We start from the raw sequence: 26,553 nt of genomic DNA, 5'->3' as shown, positions 1-26,553 counted from the left end.
TCAAGGCTATGGACTTGATCCCCAGCACAGCAGACAAATAAATAAATAAATAAACAAACAAACAAACAAATAAACCACTGCCAACAACAAGAAAACAGAAAATGAGATAGAGGAAGGGCAATGAGCCCAGCATGTCTGTTCCCTTCTTCCCAGGTTTGGTAGGACTGATTCTGTCTGGATTCTTCTGCACAGATCTATATACAAGTATTGAGATTGGAATATGAGGATATTTTAGAGGAAGGTAATTCAGAAACTGATGTGTGAATGTTTTGTGGCAAATTCTTTTAATATGGGAAAGCAGAAAATGGATTAGCAGATATTCATGGGCTCTTATAATGAGAGTCCTGGTTGGTGCTCAATGTAGGAGTCTACCATTCTTCATGAGAGAACTATGATTGAAAGAAGGAGTGGCCAATGAAGAGCAGATCTCAGGTGCAGCTGGAACCATCAGGAATGGCAAGAATATGATTGTGGCTTCCCAAAGTTAGAAAAGTCTCAAAGATGGACCATGCTCTCTCCTGCCAAGGGGCCATGCTCTCTCCTGCCAAGGCGAAGACCTTGGAAATTACTGCTCTTTTTAAATTTTTTTCTAGACTCCAGGTCATTTGTGAAATCAGATAGGCTGGCCACAGGGACCTGGTTGTATTACATCTCACAGAACCAACAGTGTGTGCTACCTTGTGATATAAAAAAGACTATGTCTCAATTAAGAGAACGTCCTTTTGGAATAGATATGCCAACTGATATTAGAAATTTGAGTGCTGCTAAGCAGACAAAGCATCACAGGTTTTTCATTTTTTTCATTTCTGTGTTCCATCCTTTCCCATACTGTGTTTACTGAGTATGGCCTATTGTTGGACACTACTTTATGCATAAGTCTGCGAGATTAATAACTAAAATTAAGGCATCTTCTATGAAAGTTAAGAAATTACAAATCTAATTTTACAGATAAGATACACGAATATAACTTTTCTTTAGGTCATAATAACAGAACCTAAAAACTCTTTGTTTTCTTTCTAACTAAAAATCTATATTGTAAAAAATATTTTCTCAATGGAAATAGGTTTTGAATAAATGCATTTTATAAACTTAAATACCTTTTTGTTCTGATGGCATATTTCTATCAATTGCTATTTTTTTTACCCACATGATAATGTTTTTTATAACACTGGGAAGCAAGTATCAAGCAAAAATTTGGAAAAGTGGTAAAAAGATAAAGACTTTTATTTTTATTGATGTTCATGTAAACTTGTATTGTCATATTCTATAATAAAATATAGGATTTTGAGAACCACCTGATGATGGAAAAATAAATGTTCGGTGGAATCCCATGAAGCAATTTCTTTGTGATAATATTTTTTTCAGAAAGGAGAGCTGTTCAAGTTCCCATAGCAATAAAGCATCACTGCATTAAAAATTCCCAATACCTCAGCTGTCATCATGTATCTCTGTCACTGAGCAGATGGTGGGGGGCGGGATGTCCTTTCCGTGGAGTTAAAGGTTTGTCAGAAGATCAAGGAACAATCTAAATACATTTCCTATTGACTCAAAATATTCATAAGGGCAAAACTAAAAAAACAAGTGTAGGAATGAAAGAATATCCAGAACTCAGAAAGTTTAAAGATCCAAAATAAATAACAATGTCTTCAATACAATTCTATAGTTTAAGATTATCTGAGACAGTTGATTTCAAAGAAAAAGTACTCATTTATTTTATGTAATTAATTATGACTAAAGTCAATGACATATACAACAAATCTCTAATAATATATGCATTTGCTCAAAAAATTGGAAAACAAAATATACATTTTGAAAAAATAAAAGCTGGACATGGTAGCACATGCCTATCATCCCAGCAATTTGGTAGGCTGAGACAGGAGGACTGCAAGTTCAAGACAAGGCTCATCAACTTATCAAGGCCCTAAGCAACTTAGCAAGACCCTATCTCCAAAAAAAAAAAAAAAAAAACTGTGTGGGAGGGGGTGGGGCTGGAGATGTGACTTAGTGCTTAAGCACACTCCTGGGTTCAATCCCCAGTACCAAGAAAAAATAAATAAAGCATTGTCAAGAATGTTACCTCTTAGCAGCTAGAGAAGACTGACAGGCTTCTTAAAACACTTAATCTGTAATAAAGAAAAAATGAGTAAAGCAACATAAATTAGACAAAATATTTCAGCTGTTGGATCTCATTGACACTGACAGGTCTAAATTGAGACAGTAACGTTTTCTTAATTGAGTCATGGATACCATTCCTATTATCATGATCAACTAGAAAAGAGATTTTAATAATCAGGTTCATGAACCCCTACACTATCCATGAATGGTCTTTTCGGGTGAGGTGGGGTCTTTGAATTCCACATTTCTCACCAAATCTTGTGATAGATATGTACTATATCAATTGGCTAAGTTGGAACTGTTTTCCAGAACTCCTTTGTCCACAGATTGGAACAGTAGCTTTTTTTTTTTTTTAATACTGAGAAGGTGAAGGGTGCTGGGCTCTGTCGGAACTCATACGTGTTGCCATTTATCTACAGGCTCACCTTGTTGGCATGGGGCAGTAACTGGGCTCCTGCCAGGTTCTCCTGCTGGATCAGCTTCCCTCAATCCTGGACTGGATGCATATTTAGCTCCAAGATGGAAGGCACTAGTTTCTCTTTCATCAGCTCTCTGTGGACTTCAGGTGCCAGTGCCAGAGACAGAAGTAATAGCATACATCCTACTAAGACCTCTTCACCAACTTCCACAATACTCTAAGATCAAATACCTATAATGTTTAAACATATATTTATTTACCTAGAAATGTAATATATGTATATAAAACATGAATCATTTTACATATAATTGATGAACACAAAAATAATGTAGAGATGGTTTTGTTTAAACCTTAATGGACACATTGTGTATTAAAGCATTATTTTTAAAAGTTGCAGATGTAATTTCTTTAAATACACAATGAGTATAGTTTGGGAAAGATTTACTTATTAATGAGAAAACCAGCAAAATGGTAAAAATAATACAAAGAAGGATATAAGAGATCTATAAAAAGAAAGCTAAAGAAAGAATGATGGAATATGATTACTGAAATAGATTAAAAACTGGTTTGTGTGCTACATAAAGAGCAAAATACGACCTTTGAGATTATCTACCATTGGGAGAGAAATCATTTTGCATCTTAACTGGACAAAAATAATTCATATACTCTTAATTTTCTATAAGTTAAGGTATAATTTTAAGAAGTCTGTGTAGGCCCTAATCTACAGTAAAGAGTAAGTCATACAGTGATATCCAAGAGTCAGATGTTTCTTAGACTTTCAGACACTATAGCAAAACTTGGATATTTCACTGTTGTCTTTTTTATTTATTTTAGGATATTTATATGTATTTTTTACTGTAGAGAATAGCCATATTTTACATTAAAAGGATTTTTTAATTTTAAAAATGGTGAGAACCACTGAACAAAAGAGTAAACTAGAACTGATCCAATTCACATTCTGCAGTTTAAAAAAATAACATAGCTGTTTAATCCTGGAAGTTCTTACTTAGCTGAATTTTTTCCCCTTCATTTCTAACATCAAAATAAAATTGCTCAAAATTTCCACATTTTAAATAACCATAAAATCAGGCCATTTGCTATTATTTTAAGCAACTATATTTATTTTACTTTAAATAACAATAGCCCACATTTACTAAGGGCTTACTCTGTGGCAGGCACCTTTCTGAACATTGTCCCATTGAAGCTTCTGAGCCCAGTGGTGCCGTCCCTGGGGAGGTGCTCCAGAGGGGCGTGAGCCCAGAGAGCTCAGCTCTAACCAGCGCTGTCTGCTGTCTCTCCTGGGAAACTCCTTGAAGGATACATGTGTTTATTACGTACTACATATTTCACGGCCTACCTCCTTCTAAGGGGCTTTTAATGTTCCATCTACCTCTTTTCTCTTGCAGTGTCACAGTTTTAGATGTTATGACTCTGAATTCTCTTTTTTCAAATCCCAAACAATGTTCACAGTAGGTTGGCTTGTTGGGTTCCTCCGTGGACATTTAGCTTTACAAATTGTGCCTCAAACAGAACTGCTGCCTCCCTCGACCAAGGTCAAAAATAAAAACTCATTTCTGTGTTTCATGTTGTGGGTGATGTCACCATGAAACCCAAGCTTTTTTTCCTCTTCTACCGGAGCTGGGTACAGGGTACAGAAAACACTGATTTTAGTTAATGATAAATAAAGCAGAACATTGTTCCTCCCCTAAGATAGTTGTATGATTTATTCCCTTTCCTCTGAAATTTTTGATAAAATGCCATCCTCCTAATGGGACTGCTTGATCATCTCTCCAACGCCTACTGGGTGGCCCAATCCTCCCTATCCATCTCCATTTTTTTTCTTTTCTCTAGCACTTACCAAACTGCTAACACCCTATACAATTTACTTATTTATTATTTTACTGTTATTGTCAGTTTCTTTTCATAAGAATGTCAACTCCATAGGGCAAAAAAAATTTTTTGTTCTTTGTGTTTACAACATATCACTACTACCTAGAACAGGGCATACAGCTGGCACTATATAAATATTTGTTCGATAAATAAATAAATCCATTAATAAATTTTGTGGAAGAGCAAGCACAGCTATATTATAGTATGAACTACAAAACTCTTTTGAATTGAAAATGTCAAACATCAATGAAATTACTTAGATTTTTTTTTCTTTAATTTGGTGCATATTTTTCCACTGAAATAAAAATTAGAAAGAACACTCTTACTATTAGAAAAAGGCAAATCAGCATCCCTTGCAGTAAATACAAAGCAACCCTACCAAAATTCTGTCATTATTAACATAAATATAAATAGACCATCTAAAATCTGCATTCCAGTAATAGCACACATCCCATACAGTGAGAAATACCAGTTTAAGAAATTGAAGAAGATTCTAGATTAGGTTACTCACTTGCAAACCTGGAAGAGATTGTAGAAACCAGCTCACGATAGATATGCACTGGAAGTCAAGAGGGTTTTGGGTGACTTTGTTTTTAGCCCCACTGTAATGTTGGAGACCTCCACCATCTTTTCATACAGCCATTCCAGGACACTTACTTGGGTGCTTGCTGCTTGTACCTGTTATAATTATGCAGATCCTCTCTGACAATTACTTGCTTCTGAGTTTTGTTTCTTTTGGAGCCTACCTTTGTTTTTCTGGCTCCTTCACTCCCATAGAGCAGACTCATCTTAAGTGTCACTTTTTCCATGATCTTTGTGTTTCTCTTGTACTATTCATTTCTATTCTTTTGTATTATAGCGCTTTATTTTTGTAACTGTCTTATTTTATTGCGTTTCAGCACAGAAACAACGTTATTTAAAAATTTCCTCTCGGGGCTGGGGATGTGGCTCAAGCGGTAGCGCGCTCGCCTAGCATGCGTGCAGCCCGGGTTCGATCCTCAGCAGCACCACATACCAACAAAGATGTTGTGTCCGCCGAGAACTAAGAAAAAATAAATAAATGTTAAAATTCTCTAAAAAAAAAAAAAATTAAAAAAATAAAAATTTCCTCTCTATACCTAGCAATAAACCTTATAAATAGTTTGTGCTCAGTGAAATTTTTTTGCAGTGAAATGAATTGTGTCCTTCTTACTTCTTGGGGACAAAGCCCTGGAAAAGGTGATGCTGGTGGTCTTTCTACATTATGGGGCCCATCTGTTTGCTTTCACCTGTTTCCCACCTGCTGTCATTACTAGCACAAAACTCCATCTGCTACTTCTCCACCTCTTCCAAGTCTGACTTGGCACTAAATCTGTCAAACTCTACACCAGAGTTGCCTAGTCAGCATTACTTTTCCTTAATGATTTTTTACTAATTGCTAACATTCTGTTTTATTTTATTTGCCTCTTGAGGGTATCTTTGAGATATGAGTAAGGTAACTAATACTGAATCAGGACAATCTGTCAGAACTATTTGAAAAAAGCATTAAGCGACCATTCAGGTTTAGAAATGAAGTGGGGAGCTACAGATGGCAGAGCGTGACCTTGGGAGATCATTTCATCTTTCTGGTTCCTAGCGTCCTTGCCTTAAAGATGAGAGGATCAGGTACCATGTCTCTTCCAAATGTAACATCTCTTATAGCAAATATCCTTCAGGACATCCTCGATGCTATGTCCTTCACAAGTCTTTCCTGACCTCTATCCTGCTAAAATGAACCCTCTGATTCCTGCAGTGCTTAATTCTCTTCTATCTCACTATGACTCCTTGTCCTGTACAGTAATTAGCTGTGCCTGGCTCTATTATATCAACCCCTTCCAGTGAGCTATGGGTTCTTGAATATAGTAACAAAATCAATAATTCTCCCAAATGCATAGCAAAGTTCATTGTAGATGATATGTGTGGTATACAATAAATATTTATTGATTAAAAATGAGTGAATGAATGACCTGGAAAAATATAACACCATGATACTTCTGTGCTGAAAGAAATTAGGAAAATGCTGTGGAATGGATAGAATAATTAAAGAAATTTGAGCACAGGTAAAGAAAGTGACTCCAGAAAACAAATGCAATGCTTAATTTAAACATTATAATGCTCTTAATGTGCAAATATAGAAGCCTGTGGAGAAGATGAGTGATGGAAAATTCTGATTCTAGAATTGGATGCCTGGTTTTCATCCTGATCCTGATGCTTTGTATGACCTTGAGAAAGTTGTGTAACTTTGTCTCAGCTTTACATCAGTAACATGAGGGTGTCTCTTTCACTGAGTTATCGTGAGAATTCAGTGAGTTCCTGGTACCTATTAAGTGCTCGATAAGTATTTGTCCTTGCAACAGGTACTGCAATGGTTTAATATGTCTTGTCCTTTAGCACACAAAGTGGTATTAATGGATGATTTCTTCTAGAAGCACTGTTAGCTTTCCCCAGGTTTTATGACTATTGGATAAGTCCTACTTACATCTTTATATCAGTACAAAAAAATCTTAACTTAAAAATAGCTAAAAAGCACTGAGGCATTTTAAAGGTGACCTGGATTCTTGCTCATCCAAAGCAAGTTTATTTTTTGTAGGGTGAGAATACTGCAATATTTTTCTGTTTAAAAAACTGACAAAGTATGAGTTGAACAGTATACTTCTTAATAATGTGTGCACATTAGAGAAAAAAATTAATGAGTGCTATATTAGCTCAGGATGTTGAAATGAAAATACCACATATGATGGGCTAAAAATGTTTCTTTCTCATAGTTCTGGAGGCTGGAAAGTCCCAAGATCTAGACACTGACAGATTTGATGTCTGCTTGGGTCTTGCTTCCTGGCTTATAGATGGCCATGTTTTTGGTGTGTCCTCTTGTGGCAGAAGGGACAAAGGAGCTCTTTGGAGTCTTTTCTATAAGGCACTATTCCTATTCAGTAAGACTCTTCCTTAGAACCCAACCATCTTCCCAGAGCCCCACCACTAATTACCACAACATTGAGGATAAGTTTTCATATATAAACTTTGGGATGATGTAACATTTAATCATTAGCAAGCATGAGCATTTTCTCTTAAAACTTCAGAACAAAAATTCTACAATATTTTTATTTCAGAAACAACCAAATCATTTTCCAAAATCTGTCATTTAAGATTAATTCCTTGAGGATGGAGTTGGTGATTAGATTGTTGGCTTTGTAGTTGGACAAACCAGGGAATGCTTTCTAGCCACGTGAAACTGAACATTACCTCACCTTTCTGAACCTTAGCTTCTCCATTGATGATAAAAGAATAATAACATAACAGCTTCCTGACTCAAAAGGTCATTGTAAGGATTAAGTAAGATTACATAAAAGGCACTGGATATATTGCATGGCAGGAAATAAAGGATCAATGCATAAAACAGCTATTATGATTTCTAAAAACCCCTCTTGCAATTATTCGAACAAAATGGTTCACTTTAAGTTCATTTAGAAATACTGCATTTCATAAAGACGTTCCAAGTTTCTACAATACGAACTGATTGAACAATCAGAGGAATTTTTTTATATGAAATACAAAATTTTTGAGCAATGAATAGTCTTTTTAGTAAGGTGTTACATATCCTGAGATAATGATACCAGCACAATCAAGTCTCAATGTCACCTCTCTTGTTATTGAAAGACTGACAGGCCACAGAATTGTTATACTTCCAGAGTAACAGGAAAAACATTCTCTCCCAGGCAAGGATATGGGAGCATTCTGGAAGCCAGTGGCTCTCCACTGCTTTGCCCAGCTGAGGGAGTATGACCTCCAGCAGCACCTCTGCCTGACAGGATCCAGAAATGAAGGGGCTTCCCGGAGGTGAGCATTCGCCTTCGCATTCCTCTTCGCATTCCTCTTTGCATCCTTAACTGGCTTCACTCCATTGACCTCTGCAGGATCCACTGTAGGAAAGCACGTGAAAAATTCAGCTACGCCACACAACTCAGTCACAACACAAGGTGACTTCACAGGTAACTTCGGAAATAGAGGAAATGATATCCTAAGGGGTTGGGGGGAGTTTTATAAAAGAGTTATTTTGAAAGCACGTTGATGATTTAAGATCCTAGAGTGCCATGATGAAAACAATCTCATATCTGTTAATGAGGAGAGAAGCAGTCTCTGGTTCGGGTGACCCTCTTGAGCTCTGCTTTACTTCACAGCATCTCCCTGACAGCTCACGGAGCTGTGTACACCTATCTTTTCATTTCTGCACAGAAGTCATGCTCAGAAGCCCACAACAAGCTGTTTTAAAATGCCCAGGCTCCCAGCTGCCATTCTAAGACCCAGCAGCTCTGTAATTTCTTCACATATTTTCATCAATGGCTCCTACACATAAGGAAGCCTTTATGAGTCTAAGGTTATCATAAACTTTTGTTCTGAAACAATCCATTACCCATTATCAGCTCCATCACCTGTTCTTTACTCACAGAAGGAGAACATAGAGAAATGTCATTAAATAAATGGGAAATTGCTAAAAAAAAAAAAAAAAAAAAAAAGATCAAGCAACAATTGCTAACCATGAATTAAAGTACTGGAGTAGAACTGTGTCTCATTCTTATTAGGTCATTAACCCAGAGAAAGCCAAGGAACATGAAGAACCTTGCAACTTTAAGTACCATAACTGCTTAGCACTTAGTTCTCTCTCTTTTCTCCCTATCTCCCTGTCTCCTTCCTTTACTCCCTCTGTTTCCACTCTGTCTTCCTCTATCCTTCATGTTAAGATTCTATTATTCAAATGACAAACACAAACCTTTTGAGGAAAAGAAAAAAAAGGGATTCTTCTACAGTTGTGAGAGCTATTGTATGATTCTGGCATCACATAGTACCACTGAGTAATATAGCCACTCTGATAGCTCATCAAGTAGTTAGTTGGACTGTAGATACCATCTAGTGTGAATGACGAGATCTTTATGAAGAGGATATTTGTCCTTCATTACTCATGAAGATATACAAAAATGGGAATACTTGAAATTGTAAACTGAGTTTATTTCAGGATTTTGGAAAGTTAGAGATATGGATGAGGTACAGTTTGGCAGAACTCCTTCATCAAGGACAGAGGGGTCTTGGAAGAACAACTCATTCTGAGGATAAGCTGGGTCCAGAAGGTGGCTTCTAGGAAAAGGGGCCAGAGCACCCGGGTGAGGATAACTCTGGGATAAGATGGTACTTGATGCTTGGTTATCATTCCTTTCCCAGCACTCATAGACTTATTTCCTGAGAGGAGCCTCCCCGAATCCACAACTTAAACTGTGCCTTCTAGATTATTCTCCACAGTATCTGTAATCTTCCCTCCCGGTAAAATTATGCATTAGTCAATGTGTTTACCAGTTAATGGCTACTTTCTGTGCTTGACTATAATAGCTCCATGAGGCCAAGTACCTTGTGTGTTTTGTTCTATATTCTGTCCTCATTACCTACTCCATTCATTTTTTGAATGAATAAGCCAATGAATGCATAAGTACTAGAGGAAATAGAAGTTATAGCAAAGGGGAAAATGAAGATCACAAATCAGGTACATTGAGCACAAGCATGAACATTTCCATTAGCTTCAATTATATTAATAAGGGCAGACGTGACGTACGTTTTTGCAGATCTATGTCTCTTAGGTACCAAACATCAGGAACTTTCTCTTAGACATCAATGCTATCAGCAGCAGCTAAGATGCTGTCGCTGAAAAGGGGGAGGAGGACTTAGCCACTTGTGCTGTTGATAGGACTGAGAGAAAGCAATACAGGAGAAAGAGCTTAGTGCTTCGGAGAGAGAAAATGGCTAAGAGGATTACATTTGGAGTTCACATCTTGTAATCCCCTAGGAAACTCTCAGAACTGTTTAGGACATTTTTGAGAAAAACTCAAATCCCATTTTCATAAATTCCTTTGAGATTTACAACAATACTAAAGAGAGAAAAATAGTTTATCAGTGTTTGAATGTTTTGATGTGTATACACATTTTGGAAAGGACAGAAATTCATTTAAAATATTCTCATAAGGACAGAAATTTATTTAAAATACTCTTGTAGTGGTTACTTTTGAGATTACCAGCAATTCTATTTATATCCTCTTTACCTGCATTTTCTAATTTCCCCCATGGAATAAGGAATTCTATGCATAAAAACAACTTGAGAGTTAAAGATGTGCTTTCTTGTGAAAAGTGCTTTTCAAAAAAGGAAAAAACAAATTATGCTTATTTCAGCATATTGTTTTGAGGAATGGAGGAGAAAAAAAAGAAGTAAAAGAAGACAAAAAGTCACTTATTAAAGGGTATGATGACCTCACAAGGTGACATGAAAGCACAGCTCCTGCTTCCTGCATTCTTTCCTGCAGGTGAGCAACTGCACTCTTAGCTCATGTGAAACAGGAGGCAAGTTCAGATCTGTTCAGATCTGGGATTTGGGCTCTTGTAGTAATCCCTGTCCACTGCACAGAGAGAAGAAATGAGCACATCAACACTTCTGTGAGGAGCCCTTGCCTCCAACTTTGCTGTTTCCTTTCCCGTAAGACTCCTCTGTTGACAGCACTGCAGGGCAAATTTGAGCCACATTGGGATTCGGGGCAGACAGAATCATCAGCAATGTGTCCTAATAGACTTTCATGGTCAGACTTTTATTGTTGGTTCCATAGGAGAGTCTCATTTCTATATACTGAAAATGCTGAAAACATTAAAAACAGTAGAACAAAAATAAAACATTCCTGTTCATTCTGGGTTTTGTGTTTGTTTTTCAGATTTGTCTGCTTTGGCAGCTACCAACGGTTCTTCCTTAAGCAGAAAATAAAGGTTTTCCATGGCAAAACAGTGAATATAATAAGTGGAAAATGGAGTTGACTAATGAATACTAATAGGTAGCTTTCTATCAGGATTCCATAGAAATAGCCCATTGAAAGCACCTTCTTCCACTGGGCAACACAGACATGACTGGCAGCCACCTCTTTGCCTTTGCCCTGCTACCTCAAATATGCTCTTTGAGGCTTGCCTGGTTGCTCTGTCTATCCATAGGTATCTGCCCACTTTTGATTATCTCCTGAAAATTCATTTCTGTTGAAATGGATAACAATTTGAAGGTTTGAAAAGTAAAGAGAAAACTGCTTAACAGTTTCTCTTAGTGAAAGAAAAGTCAAAGAATGGCTATGCCATCCCACTCCTCTGATTTGGGCTTTCTCTCACCTTGTTCTAGTTTCAGTGGCATGATTAAACAGTGTCAGCCAGCAGCAACAAGCAGGAAAACAAACCTTTACCCAGGGCCCATTTTTTACCAGGTAAGGCTCTGGCAGAAGAATAATTTAGGATCCTTAAGGGCAAAACCTCAGGACTTCAAAACAAAGTGATGAGAGCCGGGTGTAGCTCTGTGGTAGAGCTCCACAAAAAATAATTAAGTTAAATTTAAAAATGCAAAGTTGTGAGTCACTGAAAGAAAGGAAGTGGATTTTACCAGAAATAGTTCCCAAATCAGATGCTCTCAGTTTCTCATCGTACTCTGTGGCCTTCTTCAGAATATTTCCTCTGCCCACAAAGTGGCTTCACATCCCAATCATAAAAGTGTCATTTATCCCTTTCTTGGTCTTTTTGGGAATCTCCATACTGCTTTCCAGAGTGGTTGTACGAATCTGCAGTCCCACCAACAATGTACGAGCAATCATTTTCCCCATATTCTTGCCAGCATTTATTATTATTTACATTCTTGATGATTGCCGTTATAACTGGAGGGAGACAAAGACTTCATATAGTTTTGGTTTACATTTGTCCCTGATTGGTAAGAATGTTGAACATTTTTTCATATATTTGTTGGCCATTTTCAGTTCTTCTTTTGAGAAGTCTCTGTTTCAATCATTTGCCCATTTATTGATCGGGTCATTTGTTATTTTGGTGTTAAGTTTTTTGAGTTCTTTATGTATTCTGGTTATGAATACCCTGCTGGAAGAGTAGCTAGCAAAGATTTTTCTCCCAATCTGTAGGCTCTCTCTTCGAACTCTTAGTTATTTCCTTGTTCTGCAGAAGCTTTTTATTTTGAGAGCTTATTTTGAGGTTCTAGCAGAGGAGAGCAGCTACTCATATATCCTTGACGGTCCTCCTGTATGGGGGAAAGTTGTCCTCTTCAACCTAACATGCAGCTTTGGGAGGGATTCACATGGAACACTGAGGGAAGAAGGGGACACCTGCCTGGCCAGCCAGATCAGCCAAAATCAATGCTGGGGATCAATGGGATGACAGATATCCCAGCCAGATTGTCCTCACACTGAAGAATCTTTTTATTTTGAAGCCATCCCTCTTATTGATTGTTGGTCTTATTTCTTGAGCTTTGGGAGTCTTATTAAGGAAGTCGGTGCTTGTTCTGCTATTTTAGAGTGTTGACCCCATGTTTTCTTATCGTAGTTGCAGTGTTTCTGGTTTAGTTCCTAGGTCTTTGATTCACTTTGAGTTAATTTTTGTGCAGTGTCAGAGATAAGGATCTAGTTTCATTCTTCTACATGTGGATATCCAGTGTTCTTAGCACTATTTGTTAAGAATACTATCTTTTATCCAACTATGTTTTTGGCTCTTTATCAAGGATCAGATAACTATACCTGTATGGTTTTGGCTAATTTTCTGGTCTATTCCATTGCATATGCCTGGCTATCCCACTCTTTGATATTTATCCAGAAAAACTAAAATCTGCATACTATAGCAATACATGCACTCTAATGTTTATAGCAGTGCAATTCATAATAGCTGAGTTATGGAACCAGTCCAAGGCCTGTTAGCAGACAAATGGAGGAAAAAAATGTGATTATACACACACACACACACACACAATGGAGCTTCACTCAGCTATAAAGAATAAAATGATGTCATTTGCTGGCAAGTGGATGGAACTGGAGAACATCAAGCTAAGTGAAATAAGCCAGGCTCAGAAAGTCAAGATTGGGAATGTTTTCTCTCATTTGCAGAAGCTGAGAGAAATAAGTAGTTTTAAAAACGGGGATCTCATGAACATAAAATGGAGAACAGTAGAGTATAAGAAGGGAATTGAGAGGAATGGAAGAGAGATAAGAAAGAAAAATAAAATGGACTAAATTATATCATACCTATAGGACTATATCACAGTGAATTCTGTTTTTATGTACAACTATTCTGCACCAATTAAAAATAAACAAATAAATAGATGATCAGAGAAAGGGATCTGGCAAAGGAGAAGGCAGGGGAAAGGGGAAATACTGGGGATTGAAATGGAGCAAATTATATTATATGCATTTATAAGTATGTCAAAACGAAGCACACGATTATATATAACTATAATGCACTAATAAAAACAAACATTTCAAAAGTGTCATCTGTTGATAATTTGCTTCATAATATCTCTACCTAGTAATAGCTGGAGACCTAAAAAATAAATAATCTCCATGGAGAAGAGGGGAAGATTAGAATGTACAGAGAGAAGAGGTGGAAGGGAGCATAAAGACCACATCTAATTATCATGCAGAGAGACTTCAGGGCAGCTTTGCAGAATGACCAAGTCTCTCCTGTCCTACCATTCTTGCAATACCTGGGAAATTCACCGGACAACTTCCCCAGCTCACCTGCAGCAGTCCTAGGCAGAAATAATCATTCTAACTTCGGAACTTCCATAGTACTTTGATCTTGCACCAGAAACACGGCTATAAATAATCCAACTCATATTACAGTTAGCTGTGCTCTCGCTAATGACAAAGCGGTACAATGCAAGCTCTTCTGCTAGGACATGTCTTATCCATTTTGGTATTAGCAGATTCTAGCCTAGATTCAGATACTCAGGAAGCTTTAATAAACAACCTTGAATGATATGATACACTGAAGAGCGCTTAAGTGATGTTTACTGTCACAGGGTTAAGTAATGTTAGAACCAAGACTAGAACCGCACCCCTGCTTCCTGAACCTGTCTTTCAACACTCATAGACGTCTATTGTCTCCTGGGAATTAAAGCTCTAATCATGCCATTTTCCTGCTCAAAAGCCAAACAAACAAAACCTAAATGGTGCTCCATCACCAAAGAAGTTTGGACTTCCCAACAAATCTGCTTATCCCTAGTCTTCTCCATTTCCATTTTGCTTCATAAACCAAAATCCTAGCTAGAACCTAGAAGAGTAGATAGCATATTATACTTGCTTAAAAAAAATCTGTTGAATAGTCTCTTTTCAAAATATTTTTTAAACATTGTTTTTAGTTGTAGGTGGACACAATACCTTTATTTTATTTTTATGTGGTGCTGAGGCTCAAATCCAGTGCCTCAAGCATGCTAGGCGAGTGCTCTTCCTCTGAGCCACAGAGAAAGGGAATTGATAGTGAGGTTGTCACTATAAAATTATTTCTGCATAAGAGAAGTTATTCTCAGCAGTTATGCTCAGCAGTCCAAGACTCTAAAACTTTTACCTTGGAAATGAAGAGCGTAAAATATATCCAGAGTACTTTCATATTGAAAATTCCCTTGTTATATTCTGATTTGGGCTAATTCTGAGAAATCCAGTGGATCACTAATCTTGGCAAGACAAAAATAGAGAGTTCTTCTCACTGTGAAATCTCATTCAAATTTACTCAAGTAGTGTCTCAGTACTTCTATGAGACGACTATAAGTAAAATAAGTATTCTCATATGAATAAACCCTCAAGAAAACTGCATCCAGCTCTGGGTGATTTTGTTCTATATTAGAGATTTGTTTTCTTTTATAAAATGTTCACTCCCACTGAAGTAAGAGCACAGTGTGGTAATTTATCATTTACTAGCAGTTTGGATTCTTTCCCCTCAGCACAGATACTACCTCTCCAAAGTTGGCAAAATGAATTACATATACTGTTTCAGTTCCAGGCAGCTGCTGAAAAAGAAAGGATTTGAGTCCAAAGAAACCCATCTCTTTATGAATGGAGCAGATTTGGTTTTTAGCCAGTAAGGAAATTTGATGATTAAAAAAAAAAATTACCTGCTTGGGAAAAAAGAAAAACATTTCAAGTTGATACATGTTCTATAATCCATGGCAAAGTGTAAAATGTAAGGTAGATTGTCAAGATTCCAATATTGTGCACATACATTTTTTGCAGTCTAGAGCCTTTTCTGAGAACATCTGGCAAGACTCATTTCCTTTCCCTTCTTCCCATTTAGCAGTAAATCGTGCTGTTTCTCATTTCCCCAGCCATGTGCCCCCTCAGGGAACTAACTGTGGCGCTTGGGGCTTAACATGGTGCTATTCTTACGTCACATTTGTGTTTTCACAGTTGCCCTTGGTGCTGCGACCTCAGAGATGAACCAAGGATGGGAATTACCAGCCCTGAAATGATATCACTTGAGGAGGGGTTTCCTGGAGACGCTCAGATCCACCCAGAGAGATGGAGGGAGTTAAGAGAGGCTTTGTTTATGAAAGAACAAACTGTATGTATGTGGAAAACCCATGAGAGGAAAATGGAATTCTGTGGCAAGTCCACACCCTTCCAAACAGTCAGAACCCTGACGCTCTAGCGGGAATGTCCAGATCAAGGATGCAGGATACGAGTTCAACATTGCTGAGTTACAAAAGCATTTTTAAGAAGAAAAAAAAAATCCCCTGAAGGGATCATTCAACACACATGCAGGCAATCTTTAGCACAGACTGCCTAGGAGGATTGCAGAGGTTAAGGGCACCAGGTGGTGACGAGATGTGTGTGTTTCAACAGAGCCTTCAGGAAAGCAGTTAAGAGCCGAAGTGAGGTGGGCCTCTGGCTAACAGATGCACAGTTCAAATGGCTGCTCTACTATGGCAAGGGAGAAAAAGGACGGGCAGAAGGAAGGAAAGAAGGGAGGGAGGGAGGGAAAGGGAGAAGTATGTGATCCTGTGATGTGAAATCTCTCAGAGAGTCGTCCTGATAATGTGATGTTTCAAAAGCATGCATGCTAGAACAACTACACACACACACACACACACACACACATACAGACCCACCAAGAATGACAAACTCAATGGTCACCTCAGCAGATGGAGTTCTTGAACCCTTTGATGTTATGGAACAGTCACAAGATAACACAAAGTAAATTTCCAAGTTTTAGAAGAAACAACTGAATGGACTGAGCTTCACAGCAGGACAGGGCAGGCTCCCACTCCCACCACATCCTAACACTGTTAGGAACACGCTGTTAATGAGCTTTCACCACTGTCTGAATATGCATATAGGTTTTCTTAAAGTTTCTTCCAGAATCAATAATAATGAATATTCCACATTCATACTACATAGAAACTAAGTGAATTGCCGGTTCAGGGAAATGTTTTCCACACCAAAATCCATATGAAAAAGGCTGATTGGAATTGAGTTCTTGAGTGGCTTAAAGACTAATGGAGGGCTGGGGTTGTGGCTCAGTGGCAGAGCACTCACCTGACATGTGCGAGGCTCTGGGTTTGATCCTTAGCACCACATAAAAATAAATAAATAAAATAAAGTATTAAAAAAAATTAAAAGGATTTGGCTTGTTCAAAAGTAGCTATATATACATAGAGCTGCCCCTTAGGGTTGGGTAAGTTGTGCAGTACACAACCTGCACAGCCATCTGGAACAGACTGTCAATAAAGTGGTGAATGTTAGGAGAGAGAGAAATGTTTCTTCCACTTGAAAGACCAGGAACAATGTCCTGAGAGAAGTGATGTGCATTGGTTGAAAGGATTTAGACACACGGATGTTGGAATGGTGGTAGAAGGAAGCTAGAGGAAACATCTGTCACCTGTGGCCCAGGACCACACTGACCTCAGGCCAGCATGATGTGGTCAGTGTGCACCTCTGCAGCCTGACTTCCTCAGGAGACTCCTTTTTGTATCTGCTGATGTCCTTACATGTTCTCTCCCACCCTGCCTTCTTTTCTCAGCTAAGCCACCTCAGGATCTCAGCTTAGGCTGTCCTGTCCATCACCCACCTTCTGTCCCAGCCTGGAGCAACGACCACTCCCACACATTCCTGTAGCCCCAACTGCTCTGTCACACTGCTTACCACATGTGTTTTGGATTTCTTATCTAGATCCTCCACAGAATTACAGGTTCAAGAAGGGCAAAGACTGTATTTACCTTGTTCACCACCAATTCTCCCACAATAACAACGTGCATGATACCTGATAGATGCTCAGTAAACAATTTTTTGTATTGCTTACATGAAGATATTTTGCCACATTAAATTAAGGTATGATTTTGAGAGAGATAGACCTGAGTTTCATATACTGGGATTTCTGTACAATTTAACATCTTTCAATGGTACGTTTATTTTAATTAGAAAGAACTAAATGATTGATGGTGAGATTGCTTATCCCTTTAATTTTTAAAACTTTAAAATTTTTGAACATTTGGGATTATTTTTCAACTAAAGAAGTAGATTTCCCTCTATTCTTATTAATCACCATGTGGCAAGAGTTATGAGTTCCAATTATTTTGAAAGTACAAAGAGCATATGAAAGGCTAAAAACTCTCACTTCATTCCAACTGTATCCCCAGTCTGAGCTTTGGGGATACAGTTGGAATAAAGATGGGGTGCAGCGTAGAGAAGAAAAACAGGTGAAGAAACCATGATTAAGAGAAAGATCTGGGGGCTTCTAAGTGCTTTGTAGAAAATAAGATGGCATTTGTAGCAAGAGATTGGGACGAGAGCCTACTGTAGGTATCAGAGAGGGTGTCTCTGAGGAAGATTCATTTAAGCTGAGGCAAGGATGATGGGAAGGAAGCAACAAGAATTTGGGGAAGAATGCAGAGGGGACTGGCAACCTGAAGTTTTAAAATCAAACTTCAGATATTTTACTTTAAGAAAATGTGTGTTGTTTAAAGCCAGGGAGAAGGATAATCTAGGCTTCTACAGTTTTCCCCTTCCTGCCTCCTCCCCATTCCACAAGTCAAGTGTGGTTTGCTTTCAAGCATCACCTCATGTTCAGGGGGGCATGAGAGGCAGGTAAAGGAATGCTACGGCTTGAATGTGTCCCTGCAAAGGTCACGTGGTGAAAACTCTGTCCCCTGTGCAAGTGTGGAGACTGAGGCCTTCGAGAGGCAATGGGTCATGGAGGCGCTGTTCTCATGAACGGATTCATTCCATTATCTCCAGGGGCTGCTTGCAATCCTGAGAGTAGGGATCCTACCGAGGATGAGTCTGGCCTCCTCTCGTGCTCCCTCCCCCACTTATGTCTTCTGCCACATCATGACATCAGACCAGCCCTTGGATCATGACTTCATACAGTCAATTAAGTTCCAGAACTTTGAGTTAAAAAAAAAATGTCTATTCATTATGAATTGCCCAGCCTGTAGTGTTCCATTATAGCAGCATAAAATGAACCGTGGCAGATGGAGAGCTTTAAGTTTCCTTTGAAATTCCATTTCCTATGTGTATACTACTAAAAGACTCCCCCCTCTTTGTCTTCCAGCCCTGAACCCGCCAGCCTTCTTGTTTGTAAACCGCTGAAACTGACCCTGCTTCACTTCAGATGAAAATGAATTATTGGAAGGATATGAGGATTTTATTAACATGATGAAATGCTGGAGAATCAAGATTAAACACTGACAAAAAATTGGGAGCCTAGCAAGCAGTCAATAGAGCCAGGACCTTACAGGAGTTCCTTCTCAGGGTACAGAGCAGAGCATCACTACTCCCTGACATGCTTTACTAGCACCACCATGATGGCTGCTGACCACAGGGGCTGCCACTCACTGGACCACTATTGCTTCCAGGAGTAATCTTTCCATACTCTTTTGTCTTCATTTCCCTCCCTCCAGGTTCAGATTCCTTGGCAGAAACCAAGGAATCCAGTTGGCCAGGTCTGGTCACATGCTAACCCTTTCCTTTTCTCATTTAGAAAATGAGCATGCCCAATCTATCTCTAGGTGCTACTGTCAGATTTAAATTAGATAACATAGAATATGAAAGTAGCTCTTATGGACGCTGTTGTTTTTTGCTCCTATATTGAGCCCACAGGGTTCTTTTGGATGAGCAAGGTAGCTAGTTATGCCTTTATTCTAATTCTAATTGTTGCTATTTTTATTCTCTCATTTCATCTCCCACCCCACCCCCCTTTGTCATTTCTTCTGTCTCCTGTCACATTTTCTTTAGTGAATGTTAATATTCAGACTTTTAGGTTGGCCTTTGATAAATATCACTGGCCAATCTGAGGGTGTTCTTTCAGTCTATGGCAAAAGAATGTTTCAGGCATAATTATCAGGACTTTCTTCTTTCCTGCCAAATGTTCTAATTGATGGCTTTGTTTTGTTGTTGAAGGAAAAATAGGTATTCTATTCTCGGTTTTATTTTATTTATTTTGTATTTCTAAGTCCAGAATTAGCCTGGAAATCTGGAGGTTCCAGAGGGTGACTTTCTAGAACTGAGTTTTTCAACCTCGGCACTGTCGACATCTTGGGCCAGGTAATTCTTTGTGAACAGGTCTGTCTTGTGCATCGTCTTATGAGCCAGCCGGGACCTTTCACAAACTGTGAGTCTAAGGAGAGTCTTGAATGTTAAGGGACATCAGAACCATCTTGGGAACATACTAAAAAAAAAAAAATCCTGACCCTACCCTCAATATATGGCTTTGAGGATGAGCAATGTACCCTAGAGATACAGTCAATTACAACCAGGCATCTCAGTTAATTCTGATGCAAAAGTCCACTATCATACATTGAGAAAGATTGGTTTAAGCCTCCTTCACATTCAGAATATAAAGATTTTCTAACTTACTGTTGGCTCGCAGGAGTCACATATATCATCAGAAATGACACACTGGGGTCTTCACAGGCTTGATCATGATCCCGAGACACCCTGGAGAGCACCAGGGATGCACTGCAGCTTTCTATTTAGCTAAATTTGTAGTTTTGCTTCTAGTAATTAGATGATGTGCCGCTGGGAATTAAATAGCTTGTCTTAGGAGCCAGCTGGGACTTTTCAACAGATAGATGTTTGAAGCTGTGATGCTAGAAAGATGTTTGAAGCTGTGATGCTAGAATTTAATAATACCTACATTGGCTATAATAACCCCTGCTGTCTTAAAAAAAAACAAAAACAAAAAACAAAAAACAAAAAAAAAACACCTCTCTACCTCTTCTCCCAAATTTGGCACTTTACTATATCACCTGGTCAGGTCTGTCTTGTGCATTGAAACGTATTGCAGTCCTACTGGCTGCCGGTATCTCCCCTCTCCTCAGCACCAGTGAGACAACCAAAAAACTGTCCTGTTTGAGAGCAGTTTATCCACGCTTATACTGTAAGTTATTTATATTTAGTCTAGATACTCTGGATTATAAAACATTTGTTTTATGAAGCTTTTCATCACCGTGAGCAAATGTCCTCCCATTGAATTTGGCCTGTGAAACATGATGATAAAGAAAACATGGAGTCTTTTCAAGGTAAGAGGCTCCTGGAATTTATTTCCTAGACTTGGAAAGCCTTCGAGTGCTCCTTAGTGGCTGTTATGGGACAGAGCAGTCCAGTAACCAAGGTACAAGTGCAGCCTCAACCTCCAGGGCAGCAGTGGACAGGACTGTAGAACCGAAAAGTAGCCCCTAAATGACTGCCATGGTCTAAATGTAAGGTAATGAGGGGCCAAGGGGTGGTGGCGAAAATTGGAATAAAAAGAAATAATTGGAGACAAAATTGCAAAGAAAGACTAGCTAAAATTTGTCCATTTTCAAAAGAAAGGAAAGAGAATGCAAAAATCTAAAAGCATTTCCTTTATGAAATCTAGGAGACTGTTAATATACCAGTGCCATTAATAACATTAGAAAAATCAGGAGGGCACAGGGTTTAGGTCTAAAAATGTGATTTATTAAATTTGAAGGGTCAGTTCAGCTGGAAGTGTCCAGTTGGCTCATGGAAGAATGGAAAACTAAACTCAGGAAAGGGTGTGGGAATCTGCGCCCAGATTTCATTCCACCGTGAAGAAGCACGTGTATTCTCTAAGGAAGGGAGCATGAGAATCGTGCTTCCTTAGATGGCTAAAAAGAAAAGCTTCAAAAATACTTACATTCAGCAGATAAGGAGAGGGGAAAGGCGCTGGCATCTGAGAAGCCAGGCAAAATGCCGTGACGGTGTGAAGGAAGTTGTGAGACAGAGAGGGCCATTTCAAGGAAAGAGCTGGTCCGCTGTGTCAGTGAAGTGTCTAAAGATCCAGGGGAAACTGGAGGGAGATGACATGTTGATGAGCACAGTGGAGAGGAATGAAAGCAGCTTGTGATAAGTTGAAGGCAAATTTGAAGGAAGATCATTTGGTGACAGTCCTCCAGGGATGGTGCCAGTGACACCTTATATTTCATCTCCAGCTCCGCCTGAGCAGATGGCACAAATGAGAATCCCTCCATGAGAGATTTCATCTGGATTCATAACCTCATCAGTCCCATTTCCTTATTTGCCTCCAGAAGGGCTAGAAGCAAACTCCATCTGCATTCCCAGAGGAGGCAGAAGAAGGCTCATTAGCAAAATGTTTGAGATAGCCCCGCTTGCAGGTTAATTAAAAAAAAAAAAAAACAACAACTTTAAGAATTAGCAATATGTTATATGGTACACTCTGTCACCACCACCAATCCAGGATTTAGTGCTTCATGGTACAGCTTTATTTTCAATGAGATATAGTTTGTGTCAGAACTTCTAGGTTTCAGCATCTTAGAATTAGCTATTAAAACTAAGATTGATAAAGTTATTTTCACACCAAATATTAAGATGGGTTATTGTTGTATGTGTATACGTGACTGTATGACCAATGTGATTCTGCAACCTGTACACTCAGAAAAATGAGAAATTTGATTCAAATGTATGATATGTCAAGATCATTGTACTGTCATGTGTAACTAATTAAAACAAATGGAAAAAAATAAAAAAGATGGGTTTTCTGTAAGAAGTGGAAAATTACACTTTCTTAATTTTCAAATTTAGCAAACCACAAACCAAACCTTTTCAAAATAATAAATCCCTATATTACACCAAAGTCCTCTCTATTCTATCCCAGAAGTTTGAAATAAAGTTCAAAATTAACACATTTTATTCCTATAAAAAAACTTCGAATTTCCTCTTGATGTATTGGCACTGCTCCTTATTTTATGTTTATGTCTTGAATTTTATTATTGCTGTTTCAAACACTTTATTACATTTTGCTCTCCTGTGTGATGGATTAGAAATAAGTGAAGAAATAAGACTACAATTTGATTAATTACAGTCCAGAGGTTATAATCATGTCTTCAGATTAATGAAAGTAATTCCTTCTGTTACAACAGAAGTAATCCTTCTATAGACATAATTTTTTATGCATGGTAATAACCTTGCATTTTATAGTGTTATATCTGATTATAAATAATGGAGCACTATTTTGAACTAACCCCCATATTTTTACCTTAATTAAACCAAACCAAGCTCAGGAACATGACTGGGCTTCAGAAATTATCTAGAATAATCCAGGTTCTGTCTGTGTTCCCCTTTGCCCTTCTATTTTGTTGTTTTCTTTTTCTGAAGACTGGTTTCCTCTGTTACTCAGTCAACATATGAGACAGAAACAATAGCTCCCTGATTCTGTATCTTAGAATTCAGCCATTATGGGAGACACTAAGATGTTTTCTCTCAGTTTTGATTTTAAAATTCCTAAGGAGAGGTCTGGCTTGGGTTTCATCAGTTGTCCATCCTTACATGAACCAAGGAGTAGGTCTAGAGAGGCAACAGGGATTTTTGTCACAACCTATCACAATGAAGAGGGGCCATGGGCTCATTGAACAAGATGGCTGCCCTGAACTGGTGGCCATTTTGATGAGGAAGTAGTATGTGTATGAGGTCACCTACACAGTGATAAAATAAACTACTGATCTTGCCACGTATTAAAAAATAATCATATTTTTTCTTCAAAGATTACGAACATGACTATTATTATTTGAGAATGTTTAAATAATTTTATTGAAATATGTTTATCAGGGCTGGGGATGAGGCTCAAGTGGTAGCGCGCTCGCCTGGCATACGAGGGGTGCTGGGTTCAATCCTCAGCACCACATACAAATAAAAAATAAAGATGTTGTGTCCACTGAAAACTAAAAAATAAATATTAAAAAAATTCTCTCCCTTTAAAAAAAAATAAATAAATATGTTTATCATTTGGATGATGTATAAACTCACTATAGTTAATTTTAGTTGCCTACTGGGAGACTCCAGTAGAAAATCAGCTGAGTTGGGGGACACATTTTTTTCAAACTCAAGATAGACAATGTTATCTAATCATTAATTGATGAGGAAGGGAGTTTGGGGCTTAGTGTTATTATAGAGTTGCATATTTGCTTTTCCCTAATGCAGAGAACAGGAAGTAAAGACTTACATTCCCTGCCTCCCTGGAAGCCATACATAGCTCTGTTAATCCATTGTGATGAACAGGACAGAAGGGGGAGTCTAAGAGCACTACCCCTCTGCTTTTCTTCTTCCTGCCTAGAAGGATATCTGAGGTGTGTCAGCCACCCTAAGGGTGGAGTAGGATAAGAAGAGAAGAGAAAAATCCATGGCCGCTTATGCTTGGATTTCCTGCTGTGTGAGGCAGATACATAACTTGTGATCCACTCTGTAGTGTTTTTGTGGAACTCACAGCTGAATACCACTCATTCCTAACATCAGAAAAGTGGCAAATAGAAGGCTAAGCCTTGGGACCTCAAGGTGGTCAACTTTTACTGCAAATCTTTTTGCCCTTGTGATAATTAATTTTATGTGTCAACTTGACTGATCCACAGTGTGCCCATATATTTGGTTAAAAATTATCCTAGTTGTCTGTGAGGAAGATTCTGAATAAGATTAACATCCTTTGACTCCATATACTGTTTAAACCAGCTTTCCTTCCTCAATGAATGTGGGCCTCATCCAGCTAATTAACCTGAAAACAGCAAAATGGCTGAAGGAAAGTCCTCCTGCCTGACAACTTGAGTAAAGACAGTCTCTTCCCGCTTTGAGACTAGAAATGAAAAATTAATGCTTGGGTCTTGATCCTGTCAGCTTTCAGTCTAGAACATAACACTATTGGCCTTCCTGGTTCTCAGAATTTCAAAAGTAGACTGGAACTACATCATCAGCTCTGCTGACTGCAGGAAAGCTTGCTGACTGCTGATCTGGGAACATCTTCACTTTCATAATCATGTGGGCCAAATCCTTCTCCCTCAGAGATGTGCGTGTTCCCCATTTTCTCTGAAGGACACTCCTCAGTAGGTGTGGTAAGCTAAAAAATAGTCTTTGCAAAGATGTCCACATCAGAATCCCCAGAACATGGGAATATAGTATCTTTGTAGTTAAAGGGAACTTGCAGGTAGGATTAAGTTAAGGATCTCAACCTGGGAAGATTATCTGGAGAAACCTAATGCCTCTTAAGGCAAGGAGCCTCTTAAGAAGAGGTAGGAGGGACAGAGACATGGGAAGAAGATGGAAGTACTCAGGTGGAGTTGGGAGAGGAAGAAGAGGCTACAGTGCTGACTATGAATGTCGAAGAAAGGACCTCGAACCAAGGAATGCAGGTAGCCACTGAAAACTGGAAAAAGCTAAGACAAGGGACTCTTCCCTAAACCTCCAGAAATAAGGCAGCCCTGCCTGTGGACCCAATTTCAGACTTGTGACCATCATAATACAGAACAATAAACCTGTACTGTTATAGTACTAACATGGTGGTAATCTGCTAGAGGAGATGTAGGAACCGAACAGAGGGGTTTTAAATGACAACAGTATCAACACAATGGGACTCCTGTATAAGTCCCCAAGGAGTCATGCAACCTGTAATCAACCCCCACATCCACTCAGGACATGCAGGGGCAGCCTAAGGCCATGCCCTTTTGGTAGTTAAATTTTCTTTTCTGAACTAATAAGAATAGTAATGTAGACTTAATGGCAAATCTGAATTATTTTATCCAAAATTGACTTTGAACTTAGCTATCCTGAAGTTTTTGTGATTAGATGTATATACGGAGTAGAAATTTCGTTCATGTGACATTTAATATAGAACTCTGTGAACGTATGATTAATTTTTTTGCAGATCAGATATTACCTCATTATCAGATTTATGGAAAGTAGCAATGTAATTATAAAGTAGCTATTTTCAGCACACTCTGCCAGGTTATTTCTCTGCCAAATCATTATGCCCTAGGAAATAGCACATGGTATTATTGAAAACAAGTTGAGTCTCGTGAGCAATCGGTTCAGATAATTGCATCTTTATTATTGACAGTTCCCTTAGGAATTTTGGGTCTCGAGATCTGCTCTGCTCTGGGACTGCAATTCATTTAAGGTTTCCATCCTGAGCCAGTTTTAATTAAAGTGTGCTCCTTTTCTCTTTAGTATCCCATAGCTCATTTTTCTTAGCAGGTCATGGTTATTGTAGAAATCCAGCTGCTGAATTAATCTTCGACCCCCCCCCCCCCCCGCTATTTTTCTGTCATTTCAAGGAACCTCCCCTTGGCTTATAAGGTCAGCAGTTTACTGAGCTAAATAAACATAAAACTGTGCTTTCTTTTACACAAAAAGAAATCCAAAAATTGAAAAGGAAAAAGAAAAGGAAATTAGGAAGGAAGGGAGAAAGAGAGAATAAGAGAAAAAGAAAGTGGGAAAGACCTGTAGACCAGTCAGTTTCTCAGTTTCTACGTTTTAAAAAAATAAAACTGGCATTTGCAGACATTCATAAGCCGACACAAGTTTATGACAACAATACTACCGCTGTTAAATGAATTTAATGTCCTAAATACAGATGGATGTTCAGATCTCTTCATTGAAATTAGAACTGTCTTGTGATTATTATAATAGGCACATTTCTGGAAAACTCATAATTTTCATCCCCTTTCCAATATGGTATTCTAAATTGCCTATGATTATTATTTTATGCACAAGTGAAATAGATTATTGTTTGTAAGTGAAAACAAAAAAAAGTAATAAACAAGTCTACCATTAACTGCTTCTCTTGTTAGATGTCATTGAGGGACAACTTTGTTTTGACAATCCAGGTCCCCCCCTCACTGTGAGGTTTAAAAAAAAAATTAAAAAGCGTCTTGTTGTTCATCTAATGATGTAATAAATATTCATCAAGTGTTTTCCTTGAGAAAGGCCTAGTCCAAGACACTGCCTAGAACACAGAATTGTCTGAGATGGGCTTCACTTTCTGATCATGGACTGAATTAATTTATAAAT

The 26,553-nt window shown here is 38.3% G+C and overlaps 1 long non-coding RNA gene across 1 annotated transcript in view; it reads right to left on the bottom strand.

The window, feature by feature from the left end:
* Positions 1–1,613: 1,613 nt before the first annotated feature.
* The window catches only part of LOC120888267 (uncharacterized), a 107,839-nt gene continuing 82,899 nt past the window's right edge, over positions 1,614–26,553 (bottom strand). The window contains exons 4-6 of the long non-coding RNA XR_013440443.1: positions 4,935–8,358; positions 2,541–2,764; positions 1,614–2,123 (exon numbers count right to left, since the gene is read on the bottom strand). This is a non-coding gene — a long non-coding RNA (uncharacterized LOC120888267). The remainder of the gene's footprint in view (positions 2,124–2,540; positions 2,765–4,934; positions 8,359–26,553) is intronic.

This window comes from Ictidomys tridecemlineatus, chromosome 6 (genome assembly GCF_052094955.1).
Source record: "Ictidomys tridecemlineatus isolate mIctTri1 chromosome 6, mIctTri1.hap1, whole genome shotgun sequence".
In the NCBI taxonomy this organism is placed as follows: Eukaryota; Metazoa; Chordata; class Mammalia; order Rodentia; family Sciuridae; genus Ictidomys; species Ictidomys tridecemlineatus.
The sequence above is the reverse complement of the archived record's forward strand: the minus strand, read 5'-3'. Positions and strand labels throughout refer to the sequence as shown.